Source organism: Geotrypetes seraphini, chromosome 15 (genome assembly GCF_902459505.1).
Source record: "Geotrypetes seraphini chromosome 15, aGeoSer1.1, whole genome shotgun sequence".
Lineage (NCBI taxonomy): Eukaryota > Metazoa > Chordata > Amphibia > Gymnophiona > Dermophiidae > Geotrypetes > Geotrypetes seraphini.
In genome coordinates this window covers 54,300,113-54,318,087 of record NC_047098.1, presented here as the reverse complement: position 1 = coordinate 54,318,087, position 17,975 = coordinate 54,300,113, and positions in this window count along the sequence as shown.

Sequence of the window (17,975 nt, the reverse complement as noted above, 5' to 3'; positions counted from 1 at the left end):
CAATCAAAAAGTTCTCACGACAGATTCTTCGACTTACGCTTGGGGAGCTCATCTAGATGGTCTCCGTACTCAAGGCTATTGGACCAGTACAGATCGTCAGTGTCATATCAATCTGCTGGAACTCAGGGTAATTTTCAACGCTCTCAATGCTTTTCAGCATCTTCTTCAAGACCGTGTAGTCCTCATTCGAACGGACATATATTATGTCAACAAGCAGGGCGGCACGGGATCTGCCTCCCTCTGTCAGGAAGCTCTGAAGGTTTGGGATTGGGTAATTCGCCACAACACCTTCCTCAAAGCTGTCTATCTGAGTTGAAGAAGAAGGGAGTACTAGGGTTGTCTGGGCCACCGAGGAGCAACCAGAATCATGGTGGCATGGTCAGTCCTCAGCTTGACCAGCGTCTTTTGAATGAGAGGGAACGGAGGAAACGCATAAAGAAAGAGATTTGTCCAGTCCAGAAGAAAAGCATCTGCCTCGAGGCGATGAGGAGTGTAGATCCTGGAGCAGAACTGAGGCAGTTTGTAGTTGTGGGGGGCGGCGAAGAGGTGATGACCAGGGGGTGGACAATGCCCTAGCGGACAACTTGAGTCGTCTTCTAAAGCCTCACAAATGGACTCTCCATTCCACGCCCCTTCATCACCTCTTCTCTCAGTGGGGAACGCCTCAGATAGATCTCTTTGCCGCCTCCCACAACTACAAACTGCCTCAGTTCTGCTCCAGGATCTACACTCCTCATCGCCTCGAGGCAGATGCTTTTCTTCTGGACTGGACAAATCTCTTTCTATATGCGTTTCCTCCATTCCCTCTCATTCAAAAGACGCTGGTCAAGCTGAAGACCGACCATGCCACCATGATTCTGGTTGCTCCTCGGTGGCCCAGGCAACCCTAGTACTCCCTTCTTCTTCAACTCAGCAGCAGGGAGCCATACCTTCTACCAGTTTTTCCCTCTCTGCTTACGCAGCATCAGGGATCTCTGCTTCATCCCAACATGCAGTCTCTTCACCTGACAGCTTGGTTGCTCTCAACATAGCTCCTCTCCAGTTTTCTCAATCTGTGAGGGATGTTTTGGAAGCTTCATGGAAGCCTGGTACTAGACAATGCTATCACCAGAAATGGACTAGATTCTCTAGTTGGTGTTTTTCTCTTCTTAAGGAGCCACAACATTCCTCCTTATCTTCAGTTTTGGACTATCTTTTGCACCTTTCTCATTCTGGCCTCAAGTCTACATCGATACGAGTCCATCATAGTGCTATTGCTGCATTCCATCAGTCTATTGAAGGGAAACCCCTCTCCGCTCATCCTGTGGTTTCCAGATTCATGAAGGGACTTTTCAATGTCAATCCTCCTCTCAAACCGCCTCCTGTGGTTTGGGACCTCAATATTGTTCTTTCTCAGCTGATGAAACCTCCATTGAACCAATGGACAAGACTCATCTCAAGTATCTCACTTGGAAAGTAGTATTTCTCATTGGCCTCACTTCTGCTTGACGAGTTAGTGAGCTACAAGCGTTGGTTGCGGATCCACCTTTCACAGTGTTCCATCATGACAAAGTGGTTCTTCGCATCATCCGAAATTCCTTCCTAAAGTGGTCTCGGAATTTCATCTCAACCAATCCAAAGTTCTTCCAGTATTTTTTCCAAAGCCTCATTCTCACCCTGGAGAATCAGCTCTTCATACTCTGGATTGTAAACGTGCTTTGGCCTTCTACATGGAACGCACCAAACCACACAGAACTGCTCCTCAACTTTTTGTCTCCTTTGATCCGAACAAGTTGGGACATCCTATTTCTAAGCGTACCATCTCCAATTGGATGGCGGCTTGTATCTCTTTCTGCTATGCCCAGGCTGGATTACCCCTTCATAGTAAAGTCACAGCCCATAAGGTCAGTGCAATGGCAGCTTCTGTAGCTTTCCTCAGATCCACACCTATTGAGGAAATTTGTAGAGTTGCTACTTGGTCCTCGGTTCATGCCTTCACTTCTCACTATTGTCTGGATACTTTCTCCAGACGGGATGGACAGTTTGACCAAACAGTATTGCAAAATTTATTCTCCTAAGTTGCCAACTCTCCCACCATCCCACTTTGGTTAGCATGGAGGTCACCCACTTGTGAGAATACCTGCCTGCTTGTCCTGGGATAAAGCACAGTTACTTACCGTAACAGTTGTTATCCAGGGACAGCAAGCAGCTATTCTCCTATCCCACCCACCTCCCCGGGTTGGCTTATCTGCTGGCTATCTGAACTGAGGAGACGCGCCCTGCGCTGGCTGATGTCACCCACTTGTGAGAATAGCTGCCTGCTGTCCCTGGATAACAACTGTTACGGTAAGTAACTGTGCTATTTGGCAGTTGCCTAATACAAAGCAATAAGTTTTCATAGTATAACTTTTATACGGTTAAATAATCGTTATCTAAAATGAGCTAAATTTTCTCAATATGCCATCTCTTTTGACTCTGGGAGTAGTGTTACTTTTATACTGCAGCAAATGTTCAGATATGTCTGTTCTCCCATCTTTATCACTCCCCCCTCCCCCCTGCAATAACTGGCTCTCTCTTCTTACGTCTCCTCACAGTTATGGCGCTGGCCTAGTGCAGGGCTTTGAGTATCTGTGCATGCTCAGAGCCTTAACTGATACATTCGCTCAAGGCCCCACACCAACCCAGCACCAGAAGTATAAGAAAAGGTGAGGAGATCCAGTCATTGCAGAACAGTAAAGCAGAGCAATCGGAATTACTAAAAATTTCAGGGGGCTATTAATTGGAGGACTCTAAATTTGGCTTTTTAAGATGAAATTTGCAGGGTTTTACAATGCAGAAGGGCCATTATTAGAGGTGGGCTATTATTAGAAACCATACAATATATACTATATCTATACATATGTGAACCCTAATTTCTGTAAGTAATAAGTAATAGGTCTATTCTAATCTGTGTCCCTTTTGTATTTTCTTATTTTTCTCGTTAAGAATATGCAATAAGAAGGGCCTTCCTTGAATGAGTTTTTCAAGGGAGAGGATTTCATTGCACAATCACTAGAAAGTCTCCCTGTACTTTTCATCTTTCTGTAAAGTTCTTGATGGCTATTGTGCTGTCTTAATGGTAGCTGACATGCAGTGAAGGTAGGTGCCATGAAAAACATCAGTTTCCCTTGCAAAATCTAGCTCCAAGAGATAGTATGTGTGTGGTCTTTTGAGATCACATGTTTCTTGTGATACTAAACCAAGCAGAGATACACAGCTTGGTAGAATCCAGTTTTCTTCAGAACTTATATGGGTCCTAGAAACCTACATTAAAGGGGGTAAGAAGGCATCTTTTTGAAGTTCAAAATAATGGAAGATTAGGTTCTTACCTGGATAATGTTCTTTCTGTTAATCTTCTCAGGAGTCATGTCAGGTGTTCAATCCAAACCCGCAAACTATGTCTTGCAGAAGTGTGAAGGGAAGAGTGTGGCACAGTGGTTAAAGCTATAGTTTCAGCACCCTGAAGTTGTGGGTTCAAACCCATGCTGCTCCTTGTGAACCTGGGCAAGTCACTTAATCCCACCATTGCCCCAGGTACATTAGATAGATTGTGAGCCTGCCAGGACAGATGGAAAAATGCTTGAGTACCTGAATAAATTTCATGTAAACCGTTCTGAGCTCCCTTGGGAGAACGGTATAGAAAATTGAATAAATAAATAAATGTTACTCACAGCTTTCAGCACCTCTTACATTGTCAGTGGAGTATAGTGCCCCCTTCAGTTTTGTCCCAAAGCAATTGATCACCATTGGAATAAAACACAAAGAAGAAGGGGTACAGGGTACTTCCCCACCAACATTATATATTTCTGTTTTGCTTTGCAACTTATAAAAGAATAAACAATTAGTATTAAACATTTAAACATGCAAAACATAGCAGCAATAATAATCAACCTGCTGTGTGCAACAAGCATTAACGTCAAAGGAGCCAGAGGCAAAACAATGCACTTACATATACAGGACAATCATGCATGAGGCCAGCTGGCTGGCAGGTAGGAGAAGAATTCCAGGCTTGGAAGTGAGAAATATCTGAGGCAGAAAAAGCAGGCATTACTGAGGAAAACAGGGTGGGCCGTATGGACTCCTAAGAAGATTATCCAGGTTAGAACCTAATCTTCCATTCTGTTACATCTCCTCAGGAGTCAATACGTTGGGTGACATACCAAAGCGATCAGTTGGTAGTATGAAATTAGTATATTAATCAATTATGAATATAAGATATGTGGCTACAAAAATGAAAATGTTTACGACTGCTGGGATGTTTTTGTGGAATAAGCTATTCGGTCAATTAAGATTATGTGTGGAAAAAAACTAGCTTTAAGAAATTGCTTAAAACTAAGCTATTCATTGATGCCTACTTGTGAAATGTAATGTGAATTACTCCTTTGAAATTGCACTGTTTTCCCTGTAATGTAGTTGATGAATAATGGTTGACAGTACCGCAAGGTGAATAATTGCTATTTTGTTAGATATGTGTATGATAATTTTATTGGGTTATTGTATTGTATGTGTATATTTTTATGTTTTTATGTGTGTTACTTTGGAAACCGCTGCGATTCCTGATGGTATATAAATTTTTTAAATAAATAAAGCAATGTCAATGTCTGGGGTGGGACAGAAGAGTCTGCCTGCAACACCGAAGCCCCAAAGGCAGTAACCTCTCAAGCCACCATATCCACTCTGTAATTTAATCTCATAAAGGTATAAAGAGAAGATCAAGGAGCTGCCCTACAAATTTCAGCTGGAGGGACTGACCAAGACTCAGTCTGTGAAGTTGCGACCCTCCTGGTGGAGTGTGCTCTGAGAGAAATTGGTGCCTTCTTACCACAGGCGATGTATGCCAATGAAATGGCTACGCAAATCTGTCTGGCAGTAGAGGCTCTGATCGCTGGCCTGCCATGCCTAGACCGACTTGTGAACACACAGATGATCAGATAGATGAAAATAATTTGGTCTTTTCCAAAAAGTGAAGTAAGACTCTTCGCACTTCCAGCTTCTGTAATACTCATACCCTATCCTGCTTATTCTAACTAGTGGGTTGAAAAGCAGACAGACAAACCTGGTTGACATGGAAATCGGAAACAACTTTTGGAAGAAAAAAGGGAACAGCACAGAGGGTTACATCTACCTCCATGATCCTAAGAAAAGTTTCTCTACAAGAGAAAGCTTGTAATTCCAAAATACCTCTCACAGAGACTGTCTCCACCAGGAACACAGTCTTGACCATGAAGTCCAAAAGAGTCAAGTCTTCCAAAGGCTCATATGGAGCTTTAGTAAGTCCCTTTAAACTGTGTTGAGATTACTCATTGGAAAGGATGACGAAGTAGGGGTCTCAATCAGAGAGCACCTTGTAAAAATCTAGTTACTTTTGGATGAGCTGTAAGCAAAACCAAACCATTGTGTGCCCAGAAGCATGTGAGGCCTGCAACTTGATCCTTGAAGGAAGCCACTGAAAGCCCCTTCTCCAGACCTGTTTGCAGAAAAGCCAGGACAACCAGAATAGGAACTTGTAGCGGTTCCATCTAGTCTCTTTTACACAACTTTTGTAAAGTTTTCCAAGCTGTGGCATAGGCCGCCATAGTAGTGGGCTTGTTAGTCCACAAAAGAGTGGCAGTGACCATGTCTGAATATCCTCTTAGAACTAGGGTCTTGCGCTTAAAAGCCGTAAGACCAAAGGGCTGGGGATTCTCCATGGGGAACTATCCTTTGACTGAGGAGACCACGATGAAGATGGAGCTTGAGGCTCATGTCCTGCTGAAGATGTACCAGGCCTGCATACCACAGATGGTGAGGCTAGTCTGTGGCTACTAAGAGTACAAAACCTGAATGAGTCACAATTCTATGGATGACATTTCTAGTCCTAAGCTTCCTGGTTCCGCTCTTCGACTGAAGAAGCAACAGACTTTTCAAGTTCTGAACCAAAGCCATCAAGGCTATCACTGGTCTGCCCCAGCGACACACAATGAGCTGAAACACCATTTGAGATAGAGACCAATCCTCTGGATCTAGGACTAAGCAACTGAAAAAGTTGGCTTGAACATTTGCTACTCTGGCCACATGGGCAGTGGAAAGAGCCTGAAAGCGCACTCCCGCCTACTGGAAGAGCATCTGCACTTCTAGATGCAAAGGAGCACTTCTGGTGTCCCTCTGCCTGTTCATATATGGTACTGCTGTTGTGGCATTGGAAAACACCTGTACTGTTCTTCCCTCTGAAGCCTTTTCTGGAGTTTTTTATGCTAGCCGAATGGCTTGAAGCTCTAGACTGTTTATGGACCACCTCTTCTGATGGGGAGTCCACTGGCCCAAATGGAGTGGCCTTCGCCATGGACTTCCCAACTGAATAGGCTGGTATCAGTCATGAGATTCACCCACTCTGAAATTCAGGGAAGCATGTCCCTCAACAAGGAGCTCTCTTAAACAGTCCCTGAGTCCTGAAGTCTCTCAGCAAGCTGGCTCCCCAGGTCCTCCCGAGGCAGCCTCATGGGACCTGCATCCTTTCCCAGGCAGAAAATCCCTAAGGGGTCTAGGGGCACCGAAGCCACTGAAAAAAACAAACTTTTGACGTAAAAAAAATTAATTGGAGCAGAACTTATGGTTACGCAGTTAAGAAGAAGGATGTTATATTATGTTATGTTAGATCAAAAATAGCTCTGCATGGTTTGCGTGCAGAAGGAAAACCTGAAGGGGGCACTATACTCCACTGACAATGTGGGAGATGCTGAAAATGTATGGATTCCTGAGGAGATGTAACGGAACACTACTTCCTGCTGCCTCGGCATAAGTCACTTAATCCTCTATTGTCCCAGGTACAAAATAAGTACTGGTATTACATTACGTTAGTGATTTCTATTCCACCAATACCTTGCGGTTCAAGGTGGATTACAAAAGAAGTTATTTGGCCATTTCCAGAAGAATTGAAGAGAAGAGCGGGTTGCTTCAGAGAAATTGGGATGTGTCTTGCAGTGTTAGTTTGTCTTCCAGGATTTTTTGAATAGCATGGTTTTAATTTTTTTTCTAAATGATTTGTAGTCTGGTGTCGTTACCAGGAAATTGGAGAGTTGGTAGTTCAGTTTTGTTGCCTGTGTGGCTAGGAGGCCATCGTACAGTTTTTTTCATTTGACATCTCTGATTGGGGGATGCGTGAATAGTTTGTTGGGTTCTCCTATGTCTGGTTGAGGTAGTTTGGATTAGGCGATTGTTTAGGTAGGTTGGGCTGTCTCTGTTTTTAAGATTTTAAATAGTATGCAGTAGAATTTGAATTGTACTCATGCTTGTATTGGGAGCCAGTGTGAGTCGAGGTATGCCACTGTGATGTGGTCGTGTTTCCTCAGTGAATAGATAAGTCTTAGCGCTGTGTTTTGAACTGTTTGTAGTTGTTTTATCATGGTTGCGGGGCAGGAAAGCTAGAGTATGTTGCAGTAGTCTAGAAGCCCTAGGACTAGGGACTGGACAAAGAGCTGGAATTGTGTTCTGTCGAATTTTCGAACTTGCCTCAAATTTCTCATGACCACGAATGAATTTTGTATTGTTTTGTTGATTTGTGGTTGCATAGTACAGCATCTGTCTCGTCATTCCTAGAAGTTTTAGAGTGGGTTATATGTGATTAAGTTTATTACTAGATTTGTTGTGGTTGGGGTTTTATTATTTTCAAGGAGAATGAATTTTGACTTGTCTGGGTTCAGTTTTAGTTTGTGATTTTTCATCCATGTTGCTACTGCTTCAAGTGTCCTGTGTAGCGTGTCTGTCATGGAGGACGTTGGTTGGTCAAAAGGAAGGAGAATGGTGATGTTGTCTGCATAGCTATAGGAAGTTAAGCCTAAATTGTCCAGACAGGTGCTGAGGGATGCGATGTACAGATTGAAGAGAGTTGGGGATAGTGGAGATCCTTGGGGTATGCCGCAGGAGTTGGACCAAGGTTCTGAATTTTCTTTGTTCAACTTTACTCTGTAAGTTCTGGATTGTAGGAATCCTTGAAACCATGTGTGCACCTTGTCTGTGATTCCTATTGTATTTAGTATTTGTAGTAGAATGTTGTGGTCCACCAGGTCAAATGCTGCGGTGAGATCCAGTTGTATAATCAGCATTTTTCTACCTGTGCTGAGGTATTGTCTAGCTGTGTCTATGAGGGAACCCAATAGTGTCTCTGTGCTGTAGTTAGTTCTGAAACCAGATTGTGTAGGGTGGAGTATGTTGTGGTCTTCTAGGTAGTTGGTGAGTATTTTGGCTATCAGGCCTTCCATTAGTTTGACATAGAGTGGTATTGAGGTAATGGGTCTTTAGTTGGATGGTTGATCCGTTGCTCCTTTAGGGTCTTTTAGGATCGGGGTGATGACAATTTCGCTGAGGTCTTGCGGAAAAAGGCCATCTGCGAGCATTGATTGTATCCATTGTAAGAGGAGAGCACGGAATTTGGTACTGGAGGATTTTAATAGGTAGGGAGGACAATGGTTGAGGTCGCAGGCTGCGTGGCTGTATTTTTTGTAGAGTTTAAGGTCCGACCATTGTATAATGGGGAAGTGGGACCAAGTTCTGTCTGCTGCAACTGATTTCTATGGGGGGCATTGTGATCTCTTCTAGGTGGGTTGGGGTTCCGGTGAGGGTAGTACTGGCAGTTGTGATTTTGTTTTTAAAGTATTCAGCTAAAAGGGTGGCTGAGGAGGGAGGGGTGTCATTATTGGCCAGATAGGGTTTGGTGTCTGTGAGTTCTTTTTAGTACTTAGAATAGTTTTTTTGTGTCTTGGGTTTCTTTGCCTATTAGGTTGGTATAGTGTGTCTTCCTTTTTTTCTTTTAGTTTTAGCTTGTATTGTTGGTTTAGTTTTCTCCATGCTGTTTTCGTGGGTTCTTGGCTATTCTTTCTCCATTTTTTTTTCTAGTCTGCATTGTATTTTGAGTAGGAGTAGTTCGTTATCGAGCCATTTGTCTGATATCTTCTAATTCTGGTTTTTGATTGTATTGGGACTAGCTCATCTAGGGTAGCTGTGCTTAGCCTACACCATTGTGAGATGAAGTTCTTAGGGTAGCATTCTTGGATTGTTGCGTCTGTTTTAGTCTAGAATTCGGAGGGGGTCGATGTATTTACGTGAGTTGTAGGTTGATCTTTGGGGTTTTGGTTTGGTTTTGTCTTTGGCCCAGTTGATGTTGAAGGTGTATGTCTGACCAGAGGGATCGAGACCACTTTCCATTTGATGTTTGAATCTCTGGCAGTAAGGGCTGTTGGGTCATGAAGGCTGTGATGTCTAGTTGGTGACTTATCTCATGTGTAGTTTCTGGGTCTAAAATCTTGTGTTAGGGCTTTGAGGAATGACAGTAGGTTTTCTACTTGTTTGGAAGATTGGTCTTCGAGATGGAGGTTTAAGTCTCCTAGGATTAGGTTGTAAGTTGCCGTTAGTGAGTTTCGGTAAATAAAATCTTCAAATTCGGGTCTTGCTGTGTTCCAATTCCCTGGTGTTATGTAGCAGAGCATGCAAGTTATGGATCCTTTTAGTGTGGTGCATGAGAATTGGTAGACTAGTAGATCCATGTAAGGGGTGGACGTTTTGTCTAGTATATTCAGATTTAGGGAGTTTCTAACTAAGATGGCTAGACCTCCTCCTTTTTTTTCCCTGCAGACCACTGTTATTTTGTATCCTTTAGGGCAAAATTCTGTTATCCTGGGATCTGAGTCTGAGGTAAGCCAGGTTTCTGTGAGGAAGAGGCAATCCAGATTCTCATTTTCTATCCAGTCTTTTATATTTCGTCTTTGGGCCTAGAGCTCTGATGTTTATGTAGGCACATGTAAGTGTGGTGTATTCTGTTTGTGTACTGTTTATTGTTTTTGGGTAGATGAGTGGTCTTGGGTGAGGGTGTGGTTTGGTCTTAGAGGGGTTTGTTGGGCATCTTCTCCATGTTGGTGTGATGTGTATAGATCTGGCAATTTATGCTCCTGTCCACTGTGATTCTCCTAGCTGGGTGGTGAATTCTGTTAGTAGTTGAAATAATTGGAATTGGGGAGATCTTTGCTGCTGCCTTACAGTTGGTTAGGAGTAGGATGATCAGTAGGATAGTTTGCGTTTGTTTTTGTATTGTAGGTTTCATTGTGAAAGATAAGAGGAAGGAGTTGGGGGTGGAGCTGGTCTCCCACACCCGACCAACTCCTTTCCTTGTGGCTGCTGCTGCTGTCTGGCCGCGTTGGGGCAGCTCCTGATTCAAGCGGAGCTGCCCTGTAAACCACTTTAAATGTGTAAACACAAAAAGGCGGTATACAAATAATAATCCTGATAATTCTGTTGACTACTCTTGATTGTAAACGTGGGCCACATGTAGCTATACTAGGTCCCACTGCTTTAGAACTGCTGTATACAATTCAGAACAAACAAACTGTCACATCCCTTTACATTATAATAATTGCACAAAATAACATTTTTAATACTTAAAAAACCTTTTTGTATAAATTGAAAATGTATTGAAACCAAAAGCAAAATGGATACATAAAAATGCTTTTCTTCAGAATAGCAGAAATACCAGCTGGATTCAAAATAGATAATTTCTTCAAATGAGCAGGTCCCAATCTCCATCATGGCCCATGTTTCGTAATAGCTTCATCAGAGAGACTAATCAAATCCAAAGCAAAACTTAGATCAGATGCCTCAAAATAGAATATGTATATAATTTATATTGAGATTATTCCAAGAATCTGTAAAGAAGCTGAGAATGTTTTATGTTTTAATCTCAGTTTTTGTGGGTTAGTGTAGAGATATTGTTTGAAGGATCTTCAAGCCTCTCTGGGTGATGCCCCTCTTTCCTGATTGAAGGGCTCTCAGGTCTCTCCTGTCATCCATCACTATATAAAGAGCCATAAAGAGTAATAGGCAGACTTTAAATTTGACCTGCTGAGCCATAAGCAAGTTAGTGAATGTAGGTGACCACATCTTATATGCTTTCTTCTCTCCTTTTTAAGATTTATGAGTGCAATTTACAATCTGAATGCCTGATATTTAGCTGCATTTATATAGGTAAGTGCAGCTCCTACCCAGATAAGAACAACTTACTGGGGTTGTACCTAACTTTTCAGTGCTATTATCTGGACAATGCTGCTAAAAGCCTTACAAACTGCTCTGGTGCTATCCAGATAGTGCCAGAACGATCTGGGGGTAAAGCCAGGGTAACTGTAGAAATTATCCTGGTACCGCTGATACTCGCTGCCAGTACCCAATAACCATCTGGACTAGTTAGGTCAACAAATATCTATAGTTGTCTAAATATCAGCAGTATCCAGTTTAGCTTTTGACAACCACCTTTTATCTGGATATTCAGCAGCAGTATCCAGATATGGCCTGAAGCTGAATATCTGATTATAACTTTAAACACCACAGTCAACACTGAAAACCAATGCTTACTGTGAAGTTTAAATATTGGAGGGAGGGGGGTGAATGTTTACAGGTACTATGGGAAGAGATTCATTTCTGAAGACTGCTTCCTCAGGAGTACGTATGTCTTTTATATTTTAAGAGGAATGGCGAATGAGCCATAAGAATATTCACTTTTTGTATGTTTTGAAAAGTTGTTATTGCCTTGACCCTCAAATATTTCTTTACCTTCTTGTCCATTTACCTGCTGTCAGCTCTGAGAAAGTTATCATGAATCTTCATATTTTATCCTGCTTGTGTTGCCATATGTTGGACTGCTTATTGGAAATGACTGTTTACTTTCAAACCAATAACTTTAATGAGACTTAAGTACTCTTAAATGCAAGTTCTGTTACAGAAAGGTTCTAAAGCAGGTTCTCCTGATGTTCTGTCTTTATCAGCTTCACTTTTAGATTTTACATGTTCACAGAATGCTGCTGTATATTCTTTATTAGGAACTGCAGGGACTTATCAATGCACTGTTTGTATTCTATTTTATATAGAAAAAGAGTTGCAGCTGTAAAAAAGCACATTCTATTTGTTGAAAATCTACTTATAGGCAATTTTAATCTATATATTTCTCATTTTCTTCAAATAAAGAAATTAGCTGATTTTCAGGTTCAGCAATTGTCTCTTTTTCACAGTTTAAATAGTTTAAAACAGAAGTTTTCTACCTAGTTCTCAGAACACATCTAATGAGTCAGGTTTTCAGGGGATCTACAATGAATATGCATGTACTGCCTCCAATGTCTGCAAATCTAACTTGTGCATATTCATTATGGGTATCCTGAAAATGTCACTGGATAGGTGTGTACTGAGGACTGGATTGAGAACCATTAATGAAGAGCAGTGGTTAGAACATAATAGCCTTACTAGATCAGACCAACCATCAAGCCCAGTAGCCCGTTCTCACAGTAGCCAATCCAGGTCACTAATACCTGGCCAAAACCCAAAGAATAGCAACATTTGATGCTACTGATCCAGGGCAAGCAGTGGCTTGCCCCATGTCTTTCTCCACCCAGACTTTGGGCCACCAAGCAGTCATGTTTTCAAGATATCCACAATAAATATATGTTTATTTAATTTGTTTTCTATCCCTTTCTCCCCAACGAGCTCAGAATGGGCTACAAGTTTACGTACATGGAGGGGCATAATTGAAAGGAACATCCCAAGTGCAATTTGGACATAGGGCACTTGTCTCCCAAAGTCAGCAGTGTGAAAAGGTCCATTCTCAAGAAGTACGTCCAAATTTTTTTTTTCAAAAATAGTCTACCTGTATGTCCAGGCGTTTAATCACCCAGACCGCCACTACATCTATCTTTATACCGCATTCTCAACCAAAAATGTGTCCATGTCCCAAACACCCAGAACAAGACCTTTTAGACGTGGGATGGCCAGTCCCTCTTGCCCCCACCCCCCTAAGATCATTGGCAGGAGGGATGCAAAGGAGGGGCCTTATGCACCCGGGCCAACCAGAATTATTAGGCTTCTCTCCCAGTGGATGGCCTAAGGCAGGGGTGTCCAATGTTGGTCCTCGAGGGCCGCAGTCCAGTCGGGTTTTCAGGATTTCCCCAGTGAATATGCATGAGATCTATTAGCATACAATGAAAGCAGTGCATGCAAATAGACCTCATGTATATTCATTGGGGAAATCCTGAAAACCCAACTGGACTGCGGCCCTCGAGGACCGACATTGGACACCCCTGGCCTAAGGGATCTGACCAATTGGAATCTTAAGCCACTCCCAACGCATCCCAGAATTCACTAGGAGAGAAGCCTAAGATTCTGGTTGGCCCAGGTGCCTAAGGCCACTTCTATGGGAGGAGCCTTAAGCGCCTGGGTCAATCGGGACCTTAGGCCCCGCCATGGTGCATCCCATGATGCACCAGGAAGGGGCAGACCTGCCATTCAGTTGGAAGCATCCCTCCGGCCAATTTAAAAAAGGTACTATGGGGTCTGGGTGGGCTTTGGGAGCGGATTGGGAGTGTTTCGGGTAGCATGCCCTTCAGTGGAGGGGGGTAATAGCAGGAGGGACTGAGCATCCCTCCTGCTGATGATTGGGGGGGGGAAGCGGTACCGGCAAAATGAATTGGGCACTCCTCCTGCTAGTGGATGTCTGGGCGAGGTGGCGGCAGGAGGAATTAGGCACTCCTCCTGCCGTGGACATTCAGGAGTTGGCCAGCTTCGGCGGTTACGGCTGGAGGGACTGGACATCCCTCCTGCTGGGGTATGTCTTGGGGGGGGGGGGGTGGCAGGAGGGACTGGGCATCCCTCCTGCCGGTAGTATTCGCAGGGGGGACAGGTTCCCTGCTGCAGCCGCTAAACTGATCACAGCAGGGAGATTCCCTTGCTGCGATTATCTCAGCGACGACTCACTTCTAACCGGTGCTTATGACATACATACTGGTTAGAGAATCGTGGTATTAGGCTATTCTATTCTATATAGGATGCCCGTGTGCGAATAGGTGTCCTAAACAAAATCCAGCCCTTAGACCTGGTTTTACATCATCTAAGTCACAATGTATAAATTCTATCCAGGCAGCCTCATAAAACTTTTGATTATCCCTGCAGTACAACTAAATATAGGTCAGCGCGCATCCCACCCACCTCCCGCCCTCACCACTACTTCAAAAATGCCCCTTTCTGCTCTGGGCGTACAGGGGGATTCAAAGGCTTAAAAATTCTCTGGATATGTTTAAAAACCTGTTTCGATTATCAGAACTTGGATGACCTGTCTTTTAGGTCGCCCAAGTGCCGACTTGTATGGGTTTTTAGATGTATTTTTGTTTTATGAGCCTCATAATATATAAATAATGAGTTATAATTTGCCATAGCTACAGTACAAGTTTTTATCCTAACTTGACATATACTTGGGATCTAATAGTAAACCAACAATACAAGCTAAAACTAAAAGAAAAAAGAAAGACACACTACACCAACCTAGTAGGCAAAGAAACCCAAGACACAAAAAAACTATTCCAAATACTAAAAGAACTGACACCAAACCCTACCTGGCCAATAATAGCACCCCTCCCCCCCTCAGCCACCCTTCTAGCCGAATACTTTAAAAACAAAATCAGAACTGCCAGGACTACCCTCACCGGAACCCCAACCCACCTAGAAGAGATCACAATGCCCCTCACAGAAAAAGAATCAGCTGCAGCAGACAGAACTTGGTCCCACTTCCCCACTATACAATGGTCCGATCTTAACAAACTACAAAAAAATACAGCCACGCAGCCTGCGACCTCAACCACTGTCCTCCATACCTATTAAAATCCTCCAGTACCAAATTCCGCGCTCTCCTCTTACAATGGATACAAACCATGCTCTCAGATGGCCTTTTCCCCCAAGACCTCATGAGCATGGGAATTGGATGCCCGCGCACTCACAAAGCTGCAGCTGTCAATTAAGCTGCTAGCTTTCACTCAAGGTGTGAAAAATAATAAAAAAACATGCTAAATGATGCTAAATGCAAAGGTTTTGTTAACAAAATATAATTATTGTTTTTATTTTTTCAATCATGACACCAAAAGAATAAAGCATAATTGCGTTAGCCGTTGCATTAGCAGGAGGTCGTTATAGTTGCCAAAATGCTGGCCTTCTGATAACGAGCTCAGTTCAATATTTCGAAACACTCTCATTATATACCTTTGGCTCAGTATGACATCATCAGTTTGACAGCCAATCAAACTAATAGAGGTGTTTAAAAGTTAGACAAAGAAAATAAAAGTTTCAGAAATTACATTTGTTTGTTTACATTCATTTCTGAATATACATTAACATTTTATAACATTTCCAATATTCCTTGTATCCTTGTCACAAAGGTATATTAAGAGAATCATTTGTTAAAAAGGTGCTGAAATTTTCTAAGCCCTACAAACAGTGTTGAAAATTGGTCGGCCTTAGAGGAAAGGAGGGGCTGTCTCCCCCTCTCCCTAAGCTGACAGTTTCAAATTTCATTGATCTGCACACAGAAGCCTTCCTATGTTAGAGCAGCAGTCTCTGACTTAATTATTTCCAAATGTTATACCCTTTGAATTTCTTTAGGTTGCAAATATATATAATATGATTTTTCAAAACCCATTCTTTTGTTCAATACAGTCACACAATCACTCCAGGGGCCCCTTTCATTCATAATTTTCATTCATATCTCTGCCATTCATTCATATTTAAAGCAAGTTATATCTCAGTTTGTGATACTCTCTTGGCGGAAGCTCTGGTGGAACCTGAGTGAAATGAAGAGAGTATCCTTCCCTGATGATGGTCAGTACCCAGAGGTCAGATGTAATTGACATCCATCGGTGGTAAAAAAGATAGAGACGACGTCCTATAGGGGGAAAAGAAGGCAGTCAGAACGGTCGAGATTATGCTCTGTTTTAAACAGTCAAAAAGGCTGAGTAGCCTTAGGTGCAGCAGTAGGTTGAGGTTTTTGTTGCTTCTTAGGCTGCTGTTTTTTAAGTTGAGGGCGATTGTAAGGAGCCGTCCTTGGAGCAAAATGTCATTGATAGATAGGAGCGGGGCATGTAGGTTTGGCAGGAGCTGGCTTTGGCTTAGGTCTAACAATAGAAGGAAAGGATTTTTCATATTCAGACAATTTCTTGGTGGCTGCCTCGATAGAGTCATCAAAGAGGTCATTGCCTGCACAAGGAATATTAGCTAAGCGATCCTGAAGATTAGGGTCCATGTCAATGGTGCGAAGCCAGGCAAGGCGATGCATGGCTATAGAGCAAGCAGCTGCCCGGGTAGACAACTCGAAGGCATCATAACATGACTGGAGGAGATGTAATCGGAGTTGTGATAAAGAAGCAAGGACTTCTTGAAATTCAAAGTGCTTTTGAGTATCCAAACAAGTCAAGAATTTTGGTAATAGAGAAATGAGGAACTGAAAATAAGTAATAAAATGAAAATTATAATTGAGGACTTTAGAGGACATCATGGCATTTTGATAGATGCGACGTCCGAATTTGTCCATAGTTTTCCCTTCCCTTCTAGGAGGAACGGTGGCATAAACCTTGGAAGGATGGGACCTCTTCAAGGAGGACTCGACTAGCAGGGTCTGATGAGATAACTGTGAGTTGTCAAACCCTTTGCGATGTACAGTTTTATACCTAGAGTAAAATTTGCCTGGAACAGCCGGTATGGTATAAGGCAGGGGTATCAAACTCAAACCCTTTGCGGGGCCACATTTTCAATTTGTAGGTACTTGGAGGGCCGCAGAAAAAATAGTTAATGTCTTATTAAAGAAATGACAATTTTGCATGAGGTTAAACTCTTTATAGTTTATAAAACTTTCCTTTAACAGTTAAAAGGAAAGATATATAAACTATAAAGAGTTTTACCTCATGTAAAATTGTCATTTCTTTAATAAGACATTAACTATTTTTTCTGCGGCCCTCCAAGTACTCTATTTTTTCTGCAGCATTCACATTTAAAGTTTAATATCTTTTCTTTCTCAAAACTGGCACATTTCAATCACTAAATTGAAAATAAAATCATTTTCCTACCATTGTTTGGTAATTTCATCAATCTCTGGTTGCACTTTATTTTTCTGACTGTGCATCCAATATTTCTTCCCTTCTTTCAGCCTCCTGTATGCTTCCTCTCCTCCAAACCTCATTCCCTCCCCCAACTTTTTCTCTCTCTATGTCTGTCTTTCTCTGATTCTGTGTCCCATTTTTTGCTTTGTTTCTGGCTCCCTGTCCCCCCCCCTTCTTTCTTTCTTCCTTCCTGCCCTCCCCCATGCCACCGCCACCGGGGAATAGGCTGCTGCTGCTGCCGCCATCGGGAACAGGCCGAGATCTCCCTGCTTCTCTTCTCCACGGGGCCAATTCTAACATCGGAAAGGCCGTTCCGGGCAGCCAGGCAGCGATTGGCTAGCCAGAACGTCCTCTCGACGTCGGAATTGACGTCGGGCAGAAGAGAAGCAGGGAGATCAAAGAACACAGTGCCATCGGGGAGATGGCAGCGGTGAGAAGGGAAGGGAAGCAGGTTGGGCATCACTGCTCTAGACGAGCCGCGAACTGCACTCTAGGGAGAACAGTGGACCGCCCCCTCCTTGGTACGCCACTGGAGCAGCAGCGTGTCTGGCCGGCTCTTCCGTGGATAGCGCAAGGAGCTGCCAACCCGCGGCTTTGAATGGAACGAGCCGGCCAGACGCTGCTGCTCCAAAACGAAGAATGATCGCGTATAGACCGCGGGCCACAAATAAAACTTAGAGAGCCACATGCGGCCCGCGTGTTTGAGACCGCTGGTATAAGGGGTCTCTAGGTATCGACCAAAAGTCTGAGACAAAAGCTTGTGAAGAGGAAGGTTGAGGGAGATGCATGACTTCGAGGTACTCCTTAGAGCACAGGTGTCAAAGTCGGTCCTCGAGGGCCGGAATCCAGTCGGGTTTTCAGGATTTCCCCAATGAATATGCATGAGATCTATGTGCATGCACTGCTTTCAATGCATATTCATTGGGGAAATCCTGAAAACCCGACTGGATTACGGCCCTCGAGGAGGGACTTTGACACTCCTGCCTTAGAATATTTGGAACCAGCATCTAATTGAAGATCCAAGTCAACAGCCAT